Raw genomic sequence first — 19629 nt, 5'->3', positions numbered from 1 at the left:
TTAATATGAATGAACCACAGAAGGATGGACAGGTTTTTGTTGGAAGTTGTCGTTGAAGTCAATTATTATGTATTGATTAAACCTTAACAACAAACCTGTAATGATAGCATATGAATTGGTTAAAACATGTCCAATACATATTAATTTGGGCCCTATTTCATCTCTCATTCACTAGACTAACCATAGCCCACACATGGCTCATATGTTTTTATACATACTAGTTTCACAAGTATATCAATTCCATCATTTTGTCTCTAGCCTTTAGCATTGCAACCTTTTCTCCCTTTGAACAGTTTCAAATCCTTTTGTATGAAGCAAGCAGATCGACTCCTCTATTGGTGAATGTGTGTTACAGTTTCTTGTTTTACAACTTAGGGAAATGTATACAGTTAAAACATGTATAAAGGCAATGGCTTACTTCACTGTTTTAATATGGTTATTTCTATAAAAGAAACCATATATTTTGAGTTTTATTTTTTTACGCCTAATTTTTTTTTTCTTCGGGAAAAAACCCAAATTTTATTAGTTATTTGTTATTTCTGATCTCAACAGGTAAATTGAATTTTATTGTTCATAAAAGACCCTATATTTTATATTTTATTTTTCGGGTTTAAATATAAAATGTTTTTTTTTTTTTTTTTTCAAAATAAACCCAACTTTAACGTATTTATTGCTATTTCATTAATGAAGTCGGTTACCAACAAGTAAACTTATACCCCCCCCCCCCCCCCCCCCCCCCAACTAACTCACATGCATCCTAAGTATTGGTCACTTAAAAATAATCAAATCTAAAACACTAGGTCAAGTTTATAGCTTTTGTGATGCTGTTTGCGGTTTCCGAAAATCGCAAACCGCATACACGGAGCAATTTACAGTTTTGACACTTTATCGCACTACATTGCACCGCATAGCACCATGAACACCTCTACATATTTTTTAAGTTGGAAACATAAATTTAGTAAATGTTGAAAATGATTTTTCTATTGTGAGGATGAAGTTCTCTATTTACCCATATGTCCCAAGGCTAAAGGTGTATCTATATTGGTTTTGGTTTTTTGAAAACTGATTAAAAAATCGATTTTGTCTAGACCGGTTTCTGCTATAATCAACCAAACCGATTTTACGCGAAAATCTGTTATAACCGAAACTAGTCTACACATAATCGGTTTTTTTAACATTTAAAAATAACGAAACCGATATATATATATATATATATATATATATATATATATATATATATATATATATATATATATATATATATATATATATATATATATATACTTTTTGTTTATAAGAGAATGTAACCAACTCAATTAATGAACAATGAACAAGTATGAAGTTGAATTTATTTTGAATAAAAATAGGTCTAAAATGAAAAAGAAAAAAAAGAGAAAAAAAGAAACAAAATATAAAGTCTTTTATAAAAAAAATATCAATTTATATGTTGGTGACGTGACGGACTTTGAAATAACAAATAACAAAAAGTTTTGAAACTAACTAGAAAAATAAAAATAAAATATAAGATATCTTTTTTGTATAAAAATAACTTATTTTAATATTCTTTTTGGTTATTTATATTTCGCAGTAAGTACACGTGTTTAAGGGTGTCAAAGATCCAAAATAATTAGATGAAAGTCACATCTCACAACTTTAATACGATACAAGAGATTTCAAAGAACTTACATCACAAAGTTCATTAAGTGTTGACAAAATTGCAAGAATGGTTCCCGTGATATGTCAAAACTAGTAACTTTGGTCTAAAAATGGGTTTGGCTCGTAAGGATGGTCCAATAATTTCGTTTTGTTATAAGTTTAGTCCAAAAATTTTAAAACTTTTTATAATGATGGATTTGCCCTTAATATTTTCCCTTTTTTAACTTTTTATTATAGAAATCAAAAAAAGAAAAAGAAAATCTCTCTCTCTCTCTCTCTCTCTCTCTCTCTCTCTCCATTGCACCCCCACATCTTCATTGTCTTCCTCCTCTTAATGATATGTAGAAAAAAGAAACCCTAATTGTAATCTCCATTGTCGCCCATATTAATTTGTATCTCAACAAGATCAAATGGTTTTCAGACGAGCTTCTAAGTGTGAGAGGGGAGAACCCTAATTGTTGCTCCAACTATGAAACGAGGGTTAGAAAATGGGGGTTTTGGATCCGCCGCCTCCTGTGTCCTGAGAATCGACGAGCTTCGTCTTTATAGACTAAAACACAATGATGACGACCAAACCATCGGAAACCCCTGTCGTCGTATTGGTCTGTTACTGCCTCTCGACGCCATTACAGACCATAATGAGGCCACTGCAGCAGAGGAAAGGCCACTGGAAACACCGACTGCCACCCCTCTTCACCACCGTTTGTAACCGTCCACACCGTCTCTCGAACCTCCTGGCTCCGTCAAATGACCCTCAGGTGAGCTTCAATCGAGTTTGAAGAAGGAAATAAGGATACCCTATGGATTTCACAGGTTACCGCCATTCTCGTTTCCTGAAATCTTAGGGTTTTCAGAGGCCGCCGTCGATAGAAACCTTAGTTTCGATCTATACGCTACTTCCTGAAACTTTTAGGGCTGGGGTTTCACTTCCAAAGCTTCGATGTGGTGTCGTTTATCTTTCTTCGACGATGGTGTTTAGGATTCCCATTGGGAGTGAAGGTTGGGGGAGGGAGTCAAGGTGGTGGCGTTCTCTAAATTGGAGAGAGAGAGAGAGAGAGAGAGAGAGAGAGAGATTTTTCTTTTTTGATTTTTGTAATAAAAAAATTAAAAAAGGTAAAATACTAAGGGCAAATCCGTCATTATAAAAAGTTTTAAAATTTTTGGACTAAACTCGTAACAAAATGAAACTATTGGACCATCCTTGCGACACAGTGGGACTTGAACCCTCGACCTCAAGGAGAGAGGGCAACATCAGATATCGCTGGGATAGAAGCCCTTGGGTGCCTGCATTTTCCTATCGTGGTCTAATTAACTATAATGGTCTAAAATAAGATAAAAATAAAATTATTTCCTTATAAAAATTAAAAAACATTGAATTCATCGTTGTATTTATATACAATTGATAGAAGAGAACTTATCCTATCTAATTCTAAATACTTATCTTTTAAATTTTCATTTACTAATATAATTACATATCATATATTTAATACTAGATTATATTAAAAATATTTATAAATATTATTGGTTTGGTTCGGTTTATAGTGGTTCGGTTTTGATGAAAACCATAACCGAATATATGTATTCGGTTGATCAAAATTATAAATTGCACTATCTTTTTTAGTACTGGTTTGAATAAAATGGTTCGGCTATATAAGCTAATTTAGTTATAGATCGGTTTTTCGCTTAATAGACTCGCCCCTAATAGGTTATGTCATATTTTAGCCTCCAATTATCACCGATTCATATAACGTACAAATTGTAACAAATAGAAGTCGTATGCTCGTCCATTACACAAGTATCATTGTTAAAGGTCCTCTGAAAGAAACATTTTTTCCTTGAATGTCTCTGCTTGGTCCAGACGGTGAACAATTCGAGCGATTGTCTAAGGTTGATGTCTCTAAGGGGTCCAAATTTCATGGAATATATATATATATATATATATATATATATATATATATATATATATATATATATATATATATATATATATATATATATAGTTAGGTTAAAATGTGGGCCTCTATTATACGAATGAGTGTGACTAGTGTTATTCTATGAGAATAACTAAGAGGATTAATTGTTTTTTTAATGTAAATACGTTCCATATCACAAAACTATTATTGTTATCATACATTCTCATTAATTTTCATTCATTTTTGTTCTTACGAATTATTATTCACTGTTCTCATTCGTATTGAATACGATTATTAACAACACATTATGACAACATTCAGACAGAAAAAAAATCATACAAAAAGTCTATACTACCCTTATAGATGATATAATTAGTGAGAACGCATGGTAATAAAAATAATTAGGTTGAACGTATTAACATTATCAAACAATATATTCTTAGTTATTCTCACATAAGAGTATTATTCACGCACATTCGCACAATAGATTTTCATCCACATATGAACCTCTCTCTCTCTCTCTCTATATATATATATATATATATATATAATGTACATTTTTCTTAGGGGATGAAGTTAGTACAACTTCAAATTAGTCCAAGAAAATAGCTTTCTTAAGAAGCTATAGGTGTGTATCGGGAAGAGTAGGAATGAAGGAAGTTGAAATTAGGATGCATTTGTGAATCAATAGTTCTCTCTTGCTTGAATCATCATCCACTCTCTTATCTTACGGTCACAATCGACATTAGAAGACCTTAGAACCGTGTAACACATATTTCTGAATCGTTAGGAGACTTTGATGATTTCTTCATCCGACTATATTGATTTCTGAAATGTCTTCTGCTTTATTCATTTTTGAATATCCTACCCTTTCTAAATCATCATTTGCATCTGGTGATTTTTTTTTCTTTTCATTATATATATATATATATATATATATATATATATATATATATATATATATATATATATATATATATATATATATATATATATATATATTTGTCTATGAGGTTTCTAAAGTGAATTATTTCATGTTCTATTTCTATGATTTTTCACTTAATAAGGTAATATGTTTGTAGATTGTTGTATCTAATTTTATAACCAGGAGCTTTACGTCCCAAATGATTTTAATGCATATAACATATTATTAACCATTCATGATATTGTTGCATTTATTGAAATAAGCTTATCAAAGTTGAAGTTATCGAAGAATTACCTATGGTCATCAATGTCACGAGAAATGTTAAATGGCTTTACAATATTCTTTCTAAAGAAATATATGTTCAATAAAACTTCTCTTGGTAGTATTATCAATGAATTTTCATCTAAAATAACTAGAAAACGTATTTTTCTTTAAATTAGTTGTTTTTGTAAATATTGTGGCTATATTTTGTTTTGATGATACTATTAATGATTTATGTAAATGGTATTTCTATTTTCGAATATGTATTATATTTATGACCGACCCTAACCTTTCCTATTTACGGGTTTTAGAGTTTGTTTAGGACTCTTTGTAGGCTATTTTATATAGTCGTTAGATATCATATTTTATTCATTCATTCATCCTATTTTCTCTCCTTTTTGCATGAAGATTAATCAACAGTGTAATTCTTTAATAAGAGTGTTGTTTAATAGTGTTTTTCTCGATTTTGGATTTCCAACTTATATCGTGGTGTTACTTTGTTTTTTGTGTTGATTTCTTGTGTTCTAAGCATCATCATATATACTATTGGTGTTATTTGTGGTTCTTCTGCATTTAAAGTTTTTATAAAAAATGGTATCTAAGTGTTCAAAGATCCAAATCACATGTATGAGTTGATCAACTTTTTGGGGAATTATTGTTCCGTTGGTGATTAACTTTCCTGACTGTTTCAAATTGATTGATTATTACTTTTGTTTTTTGTTCTAAGATTTGGCCATTTTTATTAATCCGATTTTACTAGCATGGTCATTAACTTTCCTAGAGCCAAAAATATGTCTCGATATTAGTTTTTCTAATCCTTAATATCAGTCCCATATTTTTCCTCTTGAAGCAACATCAAGGTGTTTCTTCTGCATTTTATAACTATATAGTCTGATTTAAAAAAAAAAAAAAAACTAATATAGAATAACAAAATAGCAATTCAGAATTAAGATAACATGAATATCATTATTAATATATTAATGATTTACAGATGTGTTGAAGCTCTAGAAGAAAATCATAACATTTATGTTCACAATATGAAAGACATTATGTGCAAACCTGGGTCTGATTAAGAACACAAACTACATATTTATAGTAGTTAGGAGATATGCAAATTAATAACTATCCAGTCAGACCATGACACCTAGAATGAACATGTGAATAGAAAAATAAACAACAACCAGTGCTAACATGAACTGGGTCTTTAGTGAATAAAAAACATCCTAAGTATTCTCCGGATAAATACTATATATTTAAATTCTTGTGATGACATTTGAAAAACAAAATAATAATTTCGGATAAATTGATCACAATATCTTTTAAACCTTAACAAGCTCCCCTTGTGTGATTCAGTTTGTTGTCACTTTTATAGGAATAAGTTGCAAGACATCCAACGTCGTTTCCCTTACATCTAACCATCAAGACAATACCTTTTGACCTCCTTTTTGTCTTCAATGTTGTTTTCCATAGGTGAGTTGATTCTCTTCATATACCTCCAATCAATTGAGTGGGAAAAAAGGTATTTGTGTGAAATTAGCAACAATCTTTTTGTAGATCCAATTTGATTTATTTTTATATGAATAAACTACACACTATTCTGGAGACTAACTAATAAACCCATCTCTATATTTCGTTAGATAATCAAGTTTGAATAGAGGAATATTTTTGGATAAATTCAAGGTAGCTACAACTCTATGTATAATATAATTTACCAATCTCACAAAAACATTCAAACAAAAATAGTTTGATGAGTATTGTAGGAAGTCAATACTCTGGAATCTTATTCTTCAATAGAATCTTGTACATAAAAATGAGATCATGTGGATTTATCAAGGTAAAATTATAAAACAACGAAAATACTCTTCAAACCATCATCCTTCATGACAATGAATTCAAATTTTGATTTGTATCTTGAAATTGAAGTGAAGGTTTGATACTTAATATTTATGTGATACCTAAAAGGCTTTAACCATCTGATTGATCTTTACCATTCATAGCATAAAATTTTATCAAAAAATCAACCTTTTGCTTTGATGATAATGCTGTCATGTCTTTTGTCCAGAAATTTTGAATGGTAAACGCTTGAGGTGTGATTGGAATATCAAATTGCTTATGTGGTTAATTTTTTATTGAGAAACTATCTATAGGTAATCGATTGAACAAATCAGTTTCACCAACTACTAGTCTCTAAATGGTAGAATCATTCCACACTTTGTTAATGAATCTCACACTTTCATCATTTAAGTTTCGATCTCTCCGAAAATCCAGTTATTGTTTGATAAACTCATATCTTTCTTTTTCTTTTATGTCCTTTCTTCTTTGGTTGGAGGAGGTGGAGCAATTGCTTTTTCCTTGATTAACCCTTTTTGGAAGTAGTTATTGTTGTGGCTTTTGTTGTTACAACATTAGAGACTTTAGAGCCAATGATGATACCTCTATTTTGTAGTGCATTCAAAATTTTGTTTTCATTGATTGAAGCCGAAGAAATAACTTTAAAGCTACTTTGATTTTCTTCTGAGTCCTTTCCAAAGAATCCCTAACCCAAATTGGTATTCTTCAGAGGATGAATTGGTGGGGAATTTTATTGAACAAATTATGAAGTTTTTTTTGAATCTGTTGGGGTGGTTGTGTATTACGAGCTCCTTTATATCCCGCTTCAGACAAAACATTTATTTTCAGAACATGACTTTAGAGCTTAGTAAAAGTATCTGGTATAGGATTGAGTTGAATGGAGATACCATGAAAGCCGACCTTACATTTACTTGATCTGTAGTTATATCAAGAAGAGACAATTTTGCATTTACAATTTTGATCCACAACTTTGTCGGATATAAACCTCTTTGATTCAGCAATTTTAGCTGTTAAGAATTCTACTTGATGGGTTATGAGCATTACATCATTCCTATGGTGTAGATGCAACCTTAATTGCATTGATCTAGGTTTTTCTACTATGAACACAACAACATTGAATATCAAAGCAATGATCCTATGAACTAGCATATAATAATCAAATTGACATGTAAACTAGGGTTTAGATCTTACCTTTCTTGTTATGTAGTAATAACAAGATCTCGTTGAATATCCTTGACCTTTGAAAGCTTAGTGCCTCAAATGTTGCACCTCTAATGGAGTCACAAACACTCAATGCAACAAGATGACTTGGAGAGGAAAGGATTTCGGCTAGGGTTTCTCATAAAATTCATGGGACCGAAAATCCTATGTAAAGGGTTCCTTATATAGTTGTGTGGGCTGCTAGGGTTTATGAAGGAAACCCTAATTCCTGCTTAAGGCCTAAGCAGCCCATAGATTCCTTCCTTAGAGCCCTTGGACGAAATCTTATGGACTTCCCCATAAATTTCGTCCACTCCACTTTATGGAGTCCATCAACCCAACTAGAAACTAACAGTTAATAGCAATATCAGTCCCCTTTATTTAATCAGTCTCTTTTGATCACCAAATTAATTTCTAATCAATACTGATTAAATAATATGATTTCTAAATAATATATTAATTAAACCATTTTCGAGTACCAATTTATTATTCATATAATAAATTCTACTCCCTGTCTCCTCTTGTCATCCTATCAAGTTGCATGAGTGAATGCAACCCAAAAGGACCATGCTCATAATCGGGTCAAGTACATACCAAGATAGTTATGGGCTTAGACACCTAATCCAACAGTATCCCACTTGGATAAGTCTAATAACTATTTTGCAAGTACGACTTCAGAACCTAATCAGAAATCGTAGCTTTTAAAAGCATATATCAACTATGATCTTATCAGTAACGCGTCCTTTAGATAAGGGATCATATATTCCTCCATTCTAGATATCGTATGAACCGAGATATGGATTTTAATCATACTCTTTGGTCATGTGTTGTTTCCTGATTTTCGATTTATGACGACTGACAACAGACTACAATTGAACACATCAACTTAGTCTCAGCTTGGCCAAGCGCTTAGGGTGTCATCACTAAATCATAGAGGGGCCCACATATATCGCTTTTATCCCACTTTGGGTAAAAGTAACGAATAAACTTCGACTTGTAAATTACAACTCACACATCTCCATTTCAAGAATGTAAGATGTTATCATCTTACTAATCACCCGTGATAAATTCATGAAGTGATTCAAGTGAGCCTGGGTTTAATCCAATACTCAAATCTTATTTCAGGAGTACTTATGAACATTGCTGCAGACTTTTGCTATGTCTAAAACACATCAAACAATCTACAGTCGGATTCATGACAGTCTAGCTTCAATACCTATTTCTAAAGTATTTATCGATTGTGGATGGTTTGAATAATCTTATTACTCGATAAGTCAAAACATGCAAAGTGAAACACAAGAATAATCGAATCCAATATGGCCCCAAACTTTTGAGTATAAATAAAACACCTTTATTTAATCACAATATTGATTACTCATTATTCATTGTATAATGTTTTGGATAATCAACTTACTACTTAAATTATAACAATAGTTATCCCATGCTCCAAGCATGTACACTCTGTTTTTCTATGGTCCATACTTTTTGAAATAGATCAATTGAAAACATTTCCAATGATGCTCATTTCGCAACTCCTAATCCTTATCGTTAGTTTAAGAATACAAGATTCTCGCCACTACTAGAATATGTTAGATTCTAACATTTTATGCAACGATCCATTCGTAATGTCACAACATTAAAGACACCAAGACTTTTCCAATGATCTTACAAAGTGCTCTATTGGAGATTGCCACAAGGCAATTCCATAGATATGAAGTCTCACATTCAAAGTACATTCCTTTGAACATCCTTCTTGCATAAAAGTTTCTAATCTAGACATAGATTCTCGATATCCAACTCCCAATATAGAAACATTTCCATATTTTTCATACGACAAGTAGTTATTAATAGAATCATATCTAATCATAATAATGTCATTATGGTCCATTCATTACTATACTTCTAACTACCCACAAGTGACCGATATTTAACGAACCTTAAATTGTCCTTGACAGTTGTTTAATTAATTTAGTCAAATCCGGTTCCAGTCCTTTTTCCCTTGTAATGCCCTAGGCATTTGGAAAGTTTAGAACGTTCGAATATTACATCATATGCAATCGATACTATACCTGAAGCGCATGGGACACGATTCATAATAAAAACATGATACTTTACCAGTTTCTTGCTATAATACTGCCATATAGAGTGCCCCTATGTTAAACCTTTTTAACATAACATTCATATATGTATTTTGACTAAATTCAATTAAAATTTCTTGATCTAAGCTTTTAGATTTGAAATAAAGTATAATATTCTCTCCATTAATTATATCAAAACATTTTTTCAACCCCTGCAACTTTGCAAAGTGAAACTTTTGTTTTCTATAATTAATATTGCAAACTTGAAACACTTAAAATAATAATCATGTTCCCACTAACATGATAATTATATCCATACCAACATAACATTTATGCTCCCACTAGCTTTGACACGTATTTAGAAAACTGTTGGACTTCTACAAATCAATACTTATTGACTTCCAAAGTTCATATTTCTAATATGATATGCTTCGATAAGCCTTTATCTAAGCTTCTCAAACTCATACACCTTTCCTGAGATAGCTCACATGTGTGTCTAAACTATTTCAGAACCTACAACAGTAAGTCCCGAATATTCAGACTTATTGCCATTTCTCACAATTCGAACTATGAAGAGGGGTTCCGTAATCATAATCGAATTTGAGAATGCAAATGTCACAATTTCTATCTCCTTAAAATCTATCTTAGTGAAAGTGTTTCCTCACAATCATTTTCATGAAGCGGAGAGAAACCTTATCACTTAGATTTCACGGTGTGTGTGTGTTCCTATCCATGTGAATAGTCATAACCATAATCATAAAACAAGGTTTAAGACAAATCCAAACTTATATGGACTGAACTTGTTCATTTTAATTTCTTGTCATTAAGGGTCCCACCGTTGCTTCTATGTTATTTAGCAACTCACATATACTAGTCAATGTATTATCATTGAACAAGGTGCTTGCCTTTATACAGTCTATTGAGAACTCGTAGAACTCATTTGCATAAGTAACTTTACTGGAATGTCACAGAAACAAGAATATGTCAACACGATAGGTTACAAACCTCAAGTCGTGTGCTAGTGTCTAATATGTTTACTCTTGATTAGTTCTTGAACCTTTTCAAGATCATTTAGACTCCCACTGACCTCTTGACATATAAGATTCTCTTGTCAAGAAACATTTATTGACAAACAAATATTCAGATTTTTATGATTCTTATCAGGACAAACACTACACAAAATTGGTCTTAGTTGGTGTTTGTCTTATCCAATACATCACAACTTACCAATTTCAAACGTGCAAGAGTAAGAAAAACATTTTTCTACTCCACATTTGATGAGTGTTTAAACACTTCTTAAGATGTGTCACTCAAGTCACAATCTTGAAGTATGACTCTAAGACTTGATTTTGGAATGAAGTATGACTTTAAGACTTGATTTTGGAACGAAGTATGATTCACCTTTTGATTTAACCATTTCAACAATTTCCTATTTCTCTTCTTAGCCACACTAGTGCACTAAGGTGCCCTTAGATGATCAATTGTGATATGGTTTCATAATCAATAAGACGATCATAAAACATGATACTATAGTACTCTCCCAGATTGGAGAAACTTTTATCTATCTGCCTAATTGATTCTTCTTATTCGTTCTGCCATTCATTGAAACTTTTCAATGATTCAGAATTATACTTAATCTTGTAAGCATAACCGCATTTACTAGACTTTTAGTAAATCATGACGAATAATCTTATTGTTATTTGTGGTGGACTTGACCAGTGCACAATATTGCATACCAGATCTCCATAGTCTTTCACTTGACCCACATACTTATGTGAACAAGGAATTAATCTTAATTTTCTAAGTACCAAGATTTCCATACATCACATAACTCAAATCATATTATTCCAAGCTTCTGTCCAATTGAAACTTGGGCGATGAGAATCTGTCCTTACTTAGAAATTTTCGACACTACCATAAATAACATAACTAAGAATCACATCCACTTAATATTGCTTATAATAGAAACACACAAGCATCAATTTTCACAAATGACATTGCAAGGAGATATAAATAAGATAAAACTCAAAATTTATTTTATTTATAAAAGGTGCAGAAAACTTGTCCTTACAACGCAAATCCGAATGAACACTATGCTATTACATATTCTTAAACAATCTATCTTAACTGTAAGCATCAGTTCAAAAATCCAATCATCGAATCATGCGATCGAAATCTATTTCTTCACGATCAGACTCAGCTCACTTCTTCCTGTAAGCTTCCTTTCTTTTCTTCGATCCTACAAAACATCAAAATGTAATCTTATCACATCAAGTATTTAGAATCTAAAATAGAAAACTTAATAGATTTAGATAGTGGATATTTACCTAAAGCAGAGTCATACATCTTGACTCTCCCATCTCTTAGATCTCTCAGGTAGTCAGGGCAGCTTCGTAACCAATGCTCCCTCTTTTGGCAGTAGAAACATATGGATTCTTCTGGAAAGGTACACGGGACTATCTCAGACTCAACCTTTCTCTTGCGTAGAGAAAACTTTTTTGGACTTCCAATGTTGCCATTGCCCATAGAAGGTTGGGATATTGATTTATCAGACAAATTTGCTCGACCAATGCTCCAAATCATCGCTGATTCAGCAGCAATAAGCAAATAAGTCAAATCAATGAGGGTCACGTCGTGGTCCATCAATGAGGATCACCAAGTCAACAATCAACTTCCTTGAGACATCAACACCCAACATTCCCAATCTATCAATATGCAACTTCATATCCAAGACATGAGCACATATAGACTTTCCATCTTCGTGTTTGTTTGCCAACAGGGCTTGAGTGACCTTGAACTTTTCAAGTCTTCGAACACGTGGGTCAGGGAGAATTATTGGAGGAGGTGGAGGAAGTGAAGAATCATTTCCATTTCCACAATCCAATCGTGGAACATCGTCTTCAAGCGGAAAACTTTTTCCAACGGATTCAGGAAGATCATAGTTAATAGAATTTGACATCTACAAAACGGGAGAAATTCAAGTTAGCTGATAAAATCCTCAATACACCACCCAAATGAAATATTAAGGCTATGATCCAACAAAATATTCTACAATTTGGAAGAGGGATGCTGTAATCTAAATTGCAGAACATTTAAAGGTAGGTAAGTGACGATTTACCAATTTCCACCATTAAAAACGAAAATTGAAAATTTGGTTTTCAATGAATTGAAAATCCTAGATCCTTTGAGATTCATTGAACTTTTCAATGGCATGTTTAAATCTCGATTGTGCCCTTCAAGTTTGTGACTGGGATGCCGAGGATCACAAACAAGGTGTGGATTACCATGCAAATTAGTTTAGTACTCTCAAAGATGCATATCACCTAATCAATGTGCCGGTTAACCACACACGCTCCATTGATCTATGATAATCTACGAGCTACCCATTGCCATCCTTCATTGGTCCCATATTAGTGTGCCGGTTAATCACACACGCTCCACTAACGACAAACAAGGTGCAATGTGCAATTTCATGGATTAGCACCAACTCCACATTTTTCGTAAAGTAACTAAGACTTGGGAATTTGTAAAAGTGTTTAGTTACTTCGTATTTCATTATACTTATAATGGAAGGTTGTGTCCTATCCTACCTATTCGGCTAACAACCCTCCATTAATCAAGAGTGCGGTGGATAAAAATGGATACCCATTCAATCGCCATTTTATAGGCAATTTCCTTAAACACCCCGTATAGACCAGCTTCGTGAATGAGACCTACTAACGGTAAGACTGACATTTACTTATACATATATAATATTAAACTTTTAATTCTATATAGTATAAGGGTGTATTTTACACTTTAAAATACTAGGTGGTCTAATTTAATAAATTATACTTTTAATTTAATTAAAATTAAATCATATAATTATGGATTTATTAATTTTCTTTTAGTTACACATATAATCAATTTAATAAACCCATAAGGGTATCATTTGAACTTTTTCAAAAATACTAGGGTCTTAGAATTTAATATTTTAAAATTAATACCTTTTAATTAAATTTTAAATTCAAAAACTTGAGGACAAGTTTTGAAACCTTCCAAAATATTAGGGTCTAACTATTTAAATTTCAAAAACTAAAACTTTTAAGTTCAAATTTCAACTATGAAACCTACGGGTGTAAATTGAAACTTTTTCAATCTTACTAGGTCAAATATTTGATTAATAATAATCCTATATTATCCATATTTAACCAAATCCATCAATTTTGATGAGGATAACCATTCCAAACTTAAAAAATCAGATTTTGTCAAGAAAACGAGTTTTGGCAATTATCCACAACAAAATCTGGCTAGAAAATCGAAATTACTGGCACTTAACCCTTGGACTCGTCGAGTCCACTATGGAACTCTTTGAGTAGGACCTACTCGTCGAGTCCATACATGGACTCGGCAAGTCTGCCGTTCAGAAACCAAAAAAATCGATTTTCTAGATCTTTGGTGGTTCACTTTTGCATCTATTCACTAGAAAACCGACCTAGGCTCTGATACCACTGATGGGTTAAGAGCATTACATCATTCCTATGGTGTACATGCAACCCTAATTGCTTTGATCTATGTTTTTCTACTATGAACATAAAAATATTGAATACCAAAACAATGATCCTATGAGCTAGCATATAACAATCAAATTGACATATAAACTAGGGTTTAGATCTTACCTTTCTTGTTATGTAGTAATAACAAGATGTCCTTGAATATCCTTGAACTTTAAAAGCTTAGTGCCTCAAATGTTGCACCTCTAATGGAGTCACAAACACTCAATGCAACAAGATGACTTGGAGAGGGAAGGATTTCGGATAGGGTTTCTCATAAAATTCATGGGGCCAAAAATCCTATGTAAAGGGTTCCTTATATAGTTGTGTGGGCTACTAGGGTTTTTGAAGGAAACCCTAATTCCTGCTTAAGGCCTAAGCAACCCATGGATTCCTTCCTTAGAGCCCTTGGACGAAATCTTATGGGCTTCCCCATAAATTTCGTCCACTCCACTCTATGGAGTCCATCAGCCTAACTAGCAACTAACAGTTAATTGCAATATCAATCCCCTTTATTTAATCAATCTCTTTTGATCACCAAATTAATTTCTGATCAATACTAATTAAATAATATGTTTTACAAATACTCCCTCCGTCCCAAAATTATAGTCCATCTTTCCTTTTTGGTTTGTCCCAAAATAATAATCCACTTCTAAAAATAAATAACATTTTTACCAAAATACCCCTCATTATTACTTAACCAACTAAGCATTTAATTGGACATTAAATGCAAAGTAAGGGCAAAACTGTCATTTTATTATATAAAGTTAGTGGTAATTAATGCTTTTCTTAATCTGTGTGTTTTTTGTTTGTGGACAATAATATTGGGACGGAGGGAGTAATATATTAAACTTGTAATATATTAATAAAACCACTTTCGAGTACCAATTTATTATTCATATAATAAATTCTACCCTCTCTCCTCTTGTCATCCTATCAAGTTGCATGAGTGAAGGCAACCCAAAAGGACCATGCTCATAATTGGGTCAAGTACATACCAAAATAGTTATGGGCTTAGGCACCTAATCCAACACTACTTTAGTTTCAAGTTCTTTCTATGAACACTCGATAACAACAACTTTCAAATCTAATTGCTCAGAAAGTTTGGTAAAGTGAGTGGTGGTGGTTGTAATCAGATGAGATAGAGATTAACCAATGTTATTGATTTGGTGTTGTTTTAGATGTTAAAGCATTGTACCAATGATATTATGAAATGAAAAAGAAGTGGTGTTTTTGTTGTTTTTTGTTTAAAATAAACTTTTTTGTTAGATTTTCCATTTTATGAACAACCATTTAAGGATATTATTATACATGAAATGAAAATAAAATAAACTAGGATAAGAGGAAGACAAAAGAAAATCCTATCTTGATTTGGGAATTGAGGATGATGAGATCATTCTTAGCCCATTTATTATGTAAAGAAAAGTATTTTCATCCATAAATCTTATGAAGATATCTGCCAAATGTCAGTTTTGAGAACAAAATAAATCTCGATATGGCGTTCGTCCACATGATCCTTGATGAAGTGACAATCGGCAGAAATATGCTTTTGTATTTGAATTTTGAACAGGATTGTGACAAATTCATATCTCACTTTAAGAGTCATAATATAATGGGATTTGTTTCATGTTGATGGTATAATCGCGGGATTGGCTTTGGATCTATATAACATGAGAGGTCCATGCATTAACAACAATGTATTTAGCTTGCAAAATGGAAATATAGAAACTTGTTTTCTTTTTAATTGCCAACTGACCAATTTCATGAGTTAGCACTAAATTCTCATTTTCCTAAAGTAACTAAGATTGGGAATTTATAAAAGGTTTAGTTACTTTATATTTATCATTATACTTATGAAGGGGGAATTAGAGTCCTGTCAAACCCGTTCGGCTAATGACCCTCCACCAGTCAAGGAAGCGGTGGGTGAGAGTAGACACTCATTAAACTGCCATTTTATAGGCAGTAACCTTATACACCTCTTATAGACCGACCTCGTGAATAAGGCATACTAACGGTAAGACTGACTTTGTTGTTATACATATATATAACTATTACCTATTAATATTATCATAGTATAATGGTTGAATTTTAACTTTTAAAATTTTAAGGGTTTAACTTGGAATTAAAGTATTCATGAGGGGAAACTTTACAAATTCCAAAACTTGAGGGCAAGTTTTGAACAAATTCAAAAAACTTTTCAATTCCATAACTTATGAGTTTAAAGTAGTTTTAATGAAAAAACTCTTCAAGTTCCATAACTTGAGGACAAGTTATGGAAGACTTTAAAGCATTTACAAAATGAGACTCTTCATTTTTATAACTTATGGAAATCTTATGAGTTTTAAAAATCATAAATGTGACTTTTCATATAACTTGAGGACAAGTTACAAAAACACATATTATGAACAACTTTTAGATCAATTTGGATTGAAAACACATTATCACATAACTTTTCTATCTAAATCAGCTCAAAAGAACAAGATAATTCAAATCAAACAATTTTCATGAAATTAGCCTAACCATTAAACTAATACAAAACATGAATCTATTGACAATTATCTTTGAAATTGGATTAGCATGAACATTACCACATCAAAAACAGGTTTACAAGTTCGAAAAACAGTTTAGGGTAATGTTCCTAGTCCAATTCCATCCAAAAAACTTGAATATATGTAAACTGGAAGACCAACTCATTGAGTTCTATAAGGAACTCGTCGAGTTCATGCTTTAACACATGAACTCGTCGAGTTTTTGGCCAGAACTCATCAAGTTTTCAGTTTGGGTAGATTCTTGGTTTTGAAAAATAAGTTGCATCAAGTATAAATGAAAACAACTCTAGGCTCTAATACCAATGAAGAGTTTTGAGCATTCTAACACTCCTCTGGTGTACATGCAACCCTATAAACCTTGGATATATGTTTTCTCTATTATACATGCAAATATTCAATATTCCAAGGTTTCATCCTAACTAGCATAATATGAAGCAACTATACTACAAGAATCTAGTAAAATGACATACCTTTTGATAGAGCTTGAAGTCTTGAACCTTTAAGAGCCTAGTGCCCCAAGTTTTTCACCTCAAATGGTTCACACAACACCAAGAACCCTTGGAATAACTTGAGAATAAGGATACTTGCACCAAATCGGTTTTGCCCTCTTGTGTACACACACTAGTGCCCATTTCATGTACTAGGGACCTCTTTATATAGTGTGGAGGATTAGGGTTACATTCATGTAAACCCTAATACCCATAACCTTTCATTTCCATAGGATCCATGGGTTAAACACTCCATGGAATATCCATGAAAGCTTAGCCCAACCTAAATGAACTTGGCCCACCATATATAAGAGTCCATATTTAATTAGTTCCTTTTGATCACTAAATTAACTCTAAGTTAATTCTTGATCAATACTAATTAAATAATACGATTTCATATTAATATATTAGAACTTATAATATATTAATATAAATAACTAGTATCCTTTTTCTCATTTTATCTATCCAATTGTTCCGATGCCATGCAACCCAAATGGACCATGCCAAATCGGGTCATGTACATACCAATTATAGTTATGGGCTTAGACACTAATCCAACAGAAGAACCCTTCTTCCCATTAAGCACTTGATCTGTTAGTACCAAGGCTCATATTTTCCAAAATACCTAAAAATACGGTCTTAACAGATAAAGTTTTCAACTTTATCCATTTTCATGCCTCTAACGCCACCAACTGTAAACCTAGGTCTAAAATGGGTCTAAAATGACACAATCTTCATACATGGTTCAAATGGAAAGATAAGCATGCAATCAAAACACCACAATGGGTGTAGAAGATTAACCAAAACCACCTTTAGACCTAGAGTTTTCCAAAATCCATAGGAATCATGACAAAAGGGACTAAACAAGCTAAAAACCTAGATCTAGTATTTAAAAGCCTTAAATGTTGGAACTTGAAGACTTACAAAGCTTCAGAAGGTTATTAGAATGTAGATAATCTTTGGAGTTTGCTTCACTTTTCACAAAATAGCAATCAACTTCTTTAAACCCCACTATAAGTAACCAAAATCTAAGAGAGCAAGGTATGAAAGCTATGGTTTCTCTATGAGGGTGAAGGCTAATGATGAGAGCAAACCCTATAAGTTAGCTTCTTTAAATAGGGTCCAAATCCTGAAACTAGGGTTTTTGTGCAAATAAAGGTGCACACTTGACCATCACTTAATTCACATCGTGCCTAAGGGTTAAGCTTCGTGTCGTGACCAAAGCTTGTCTGCGTCGCAAAGTTGCTACCTATAAAACTTATCCTTTCTTAATTACTTGAAATTACATAAATTAGTATAAAACATAACTGGAAAGTAGGCATTACATTTAATCGTTTAACATGATGATATCTTAGATGCTTAGAGTAAGTATGTATATCATCTGGAGATGAATCCTTTTTCACAATAGGTTTTTGCTTGTAAATCTATGAAATTTGCACCATGACACTCTTTATACTATTTCTATATGTTTATCCCCTGGAAATATCTACCCTTAATCCCAAGTAAAAATGGTCAACAATTTGAACAACATGTGTGGTCCTTGCAAGGACTCACTTAGTCCATGCAAAAGCCAACTCAAGTGTCATCCGAATCTGTGTAGTCAATCAGGTCGTATGGGAAATCAACGAGGGGTCACTTGTACCCCATATACTACAAGTTTGTCCCATTTGGCCTATTTTCCTTTACCCAAGTTATATACATAAACACACAAAATAACCTTCCAATAACACTCAATGTATGTGACATGATTGTTTTTAACAATCTATGCAACGTATAACATTGTTTAGTAAAAGGTAGATGTTATTGATTATGGGTTTGTTGATGATGATAAATGATATGGAGAAGATTAGACCTATTTTGGCTGGATTTTATGGGTCAAGTTGATCATTTTATTTTGATTAAGCCTTAACAACAAACTTGTAATAAACTATATGAATTGACTAAAACCATTGGTCTAAAAGGCTTGTCATGTGGCGCCAAACCTCAACAAACGATACTTTGATTAACAAAACTGATTATTTAAATTACGGTTTACTTTCGTTATTGTGTTGTAGTATGTTATTCAACCTATATGGTTGAGAATTCAACTATAATACTTTTTAGAAGTAGACTAAAGATGATGTATGTAGTTGCTATTAAAAAAAAAAGTTTAGTTGCTATTAAAAAAAAACTTATT

Source organism: Lactuca sativa, chromosome 6 (genome assembly GCF_002870075.4).
Source record: "Lactuca sativa cultivar Salinas chromosome 6, Lsat_Salinas_v11, whole genome shotgun sequence".
Taxonomy (NCBI): domain Eukaryota; kingdom Viridiplantae; phylum Streptophyta; class Magnoliopsida; order Asterales; family Asteraceae; genus Lactuca; species Lactuca sativa.
Note: the sequence above shows the minus strand (reverse complement) of the source record.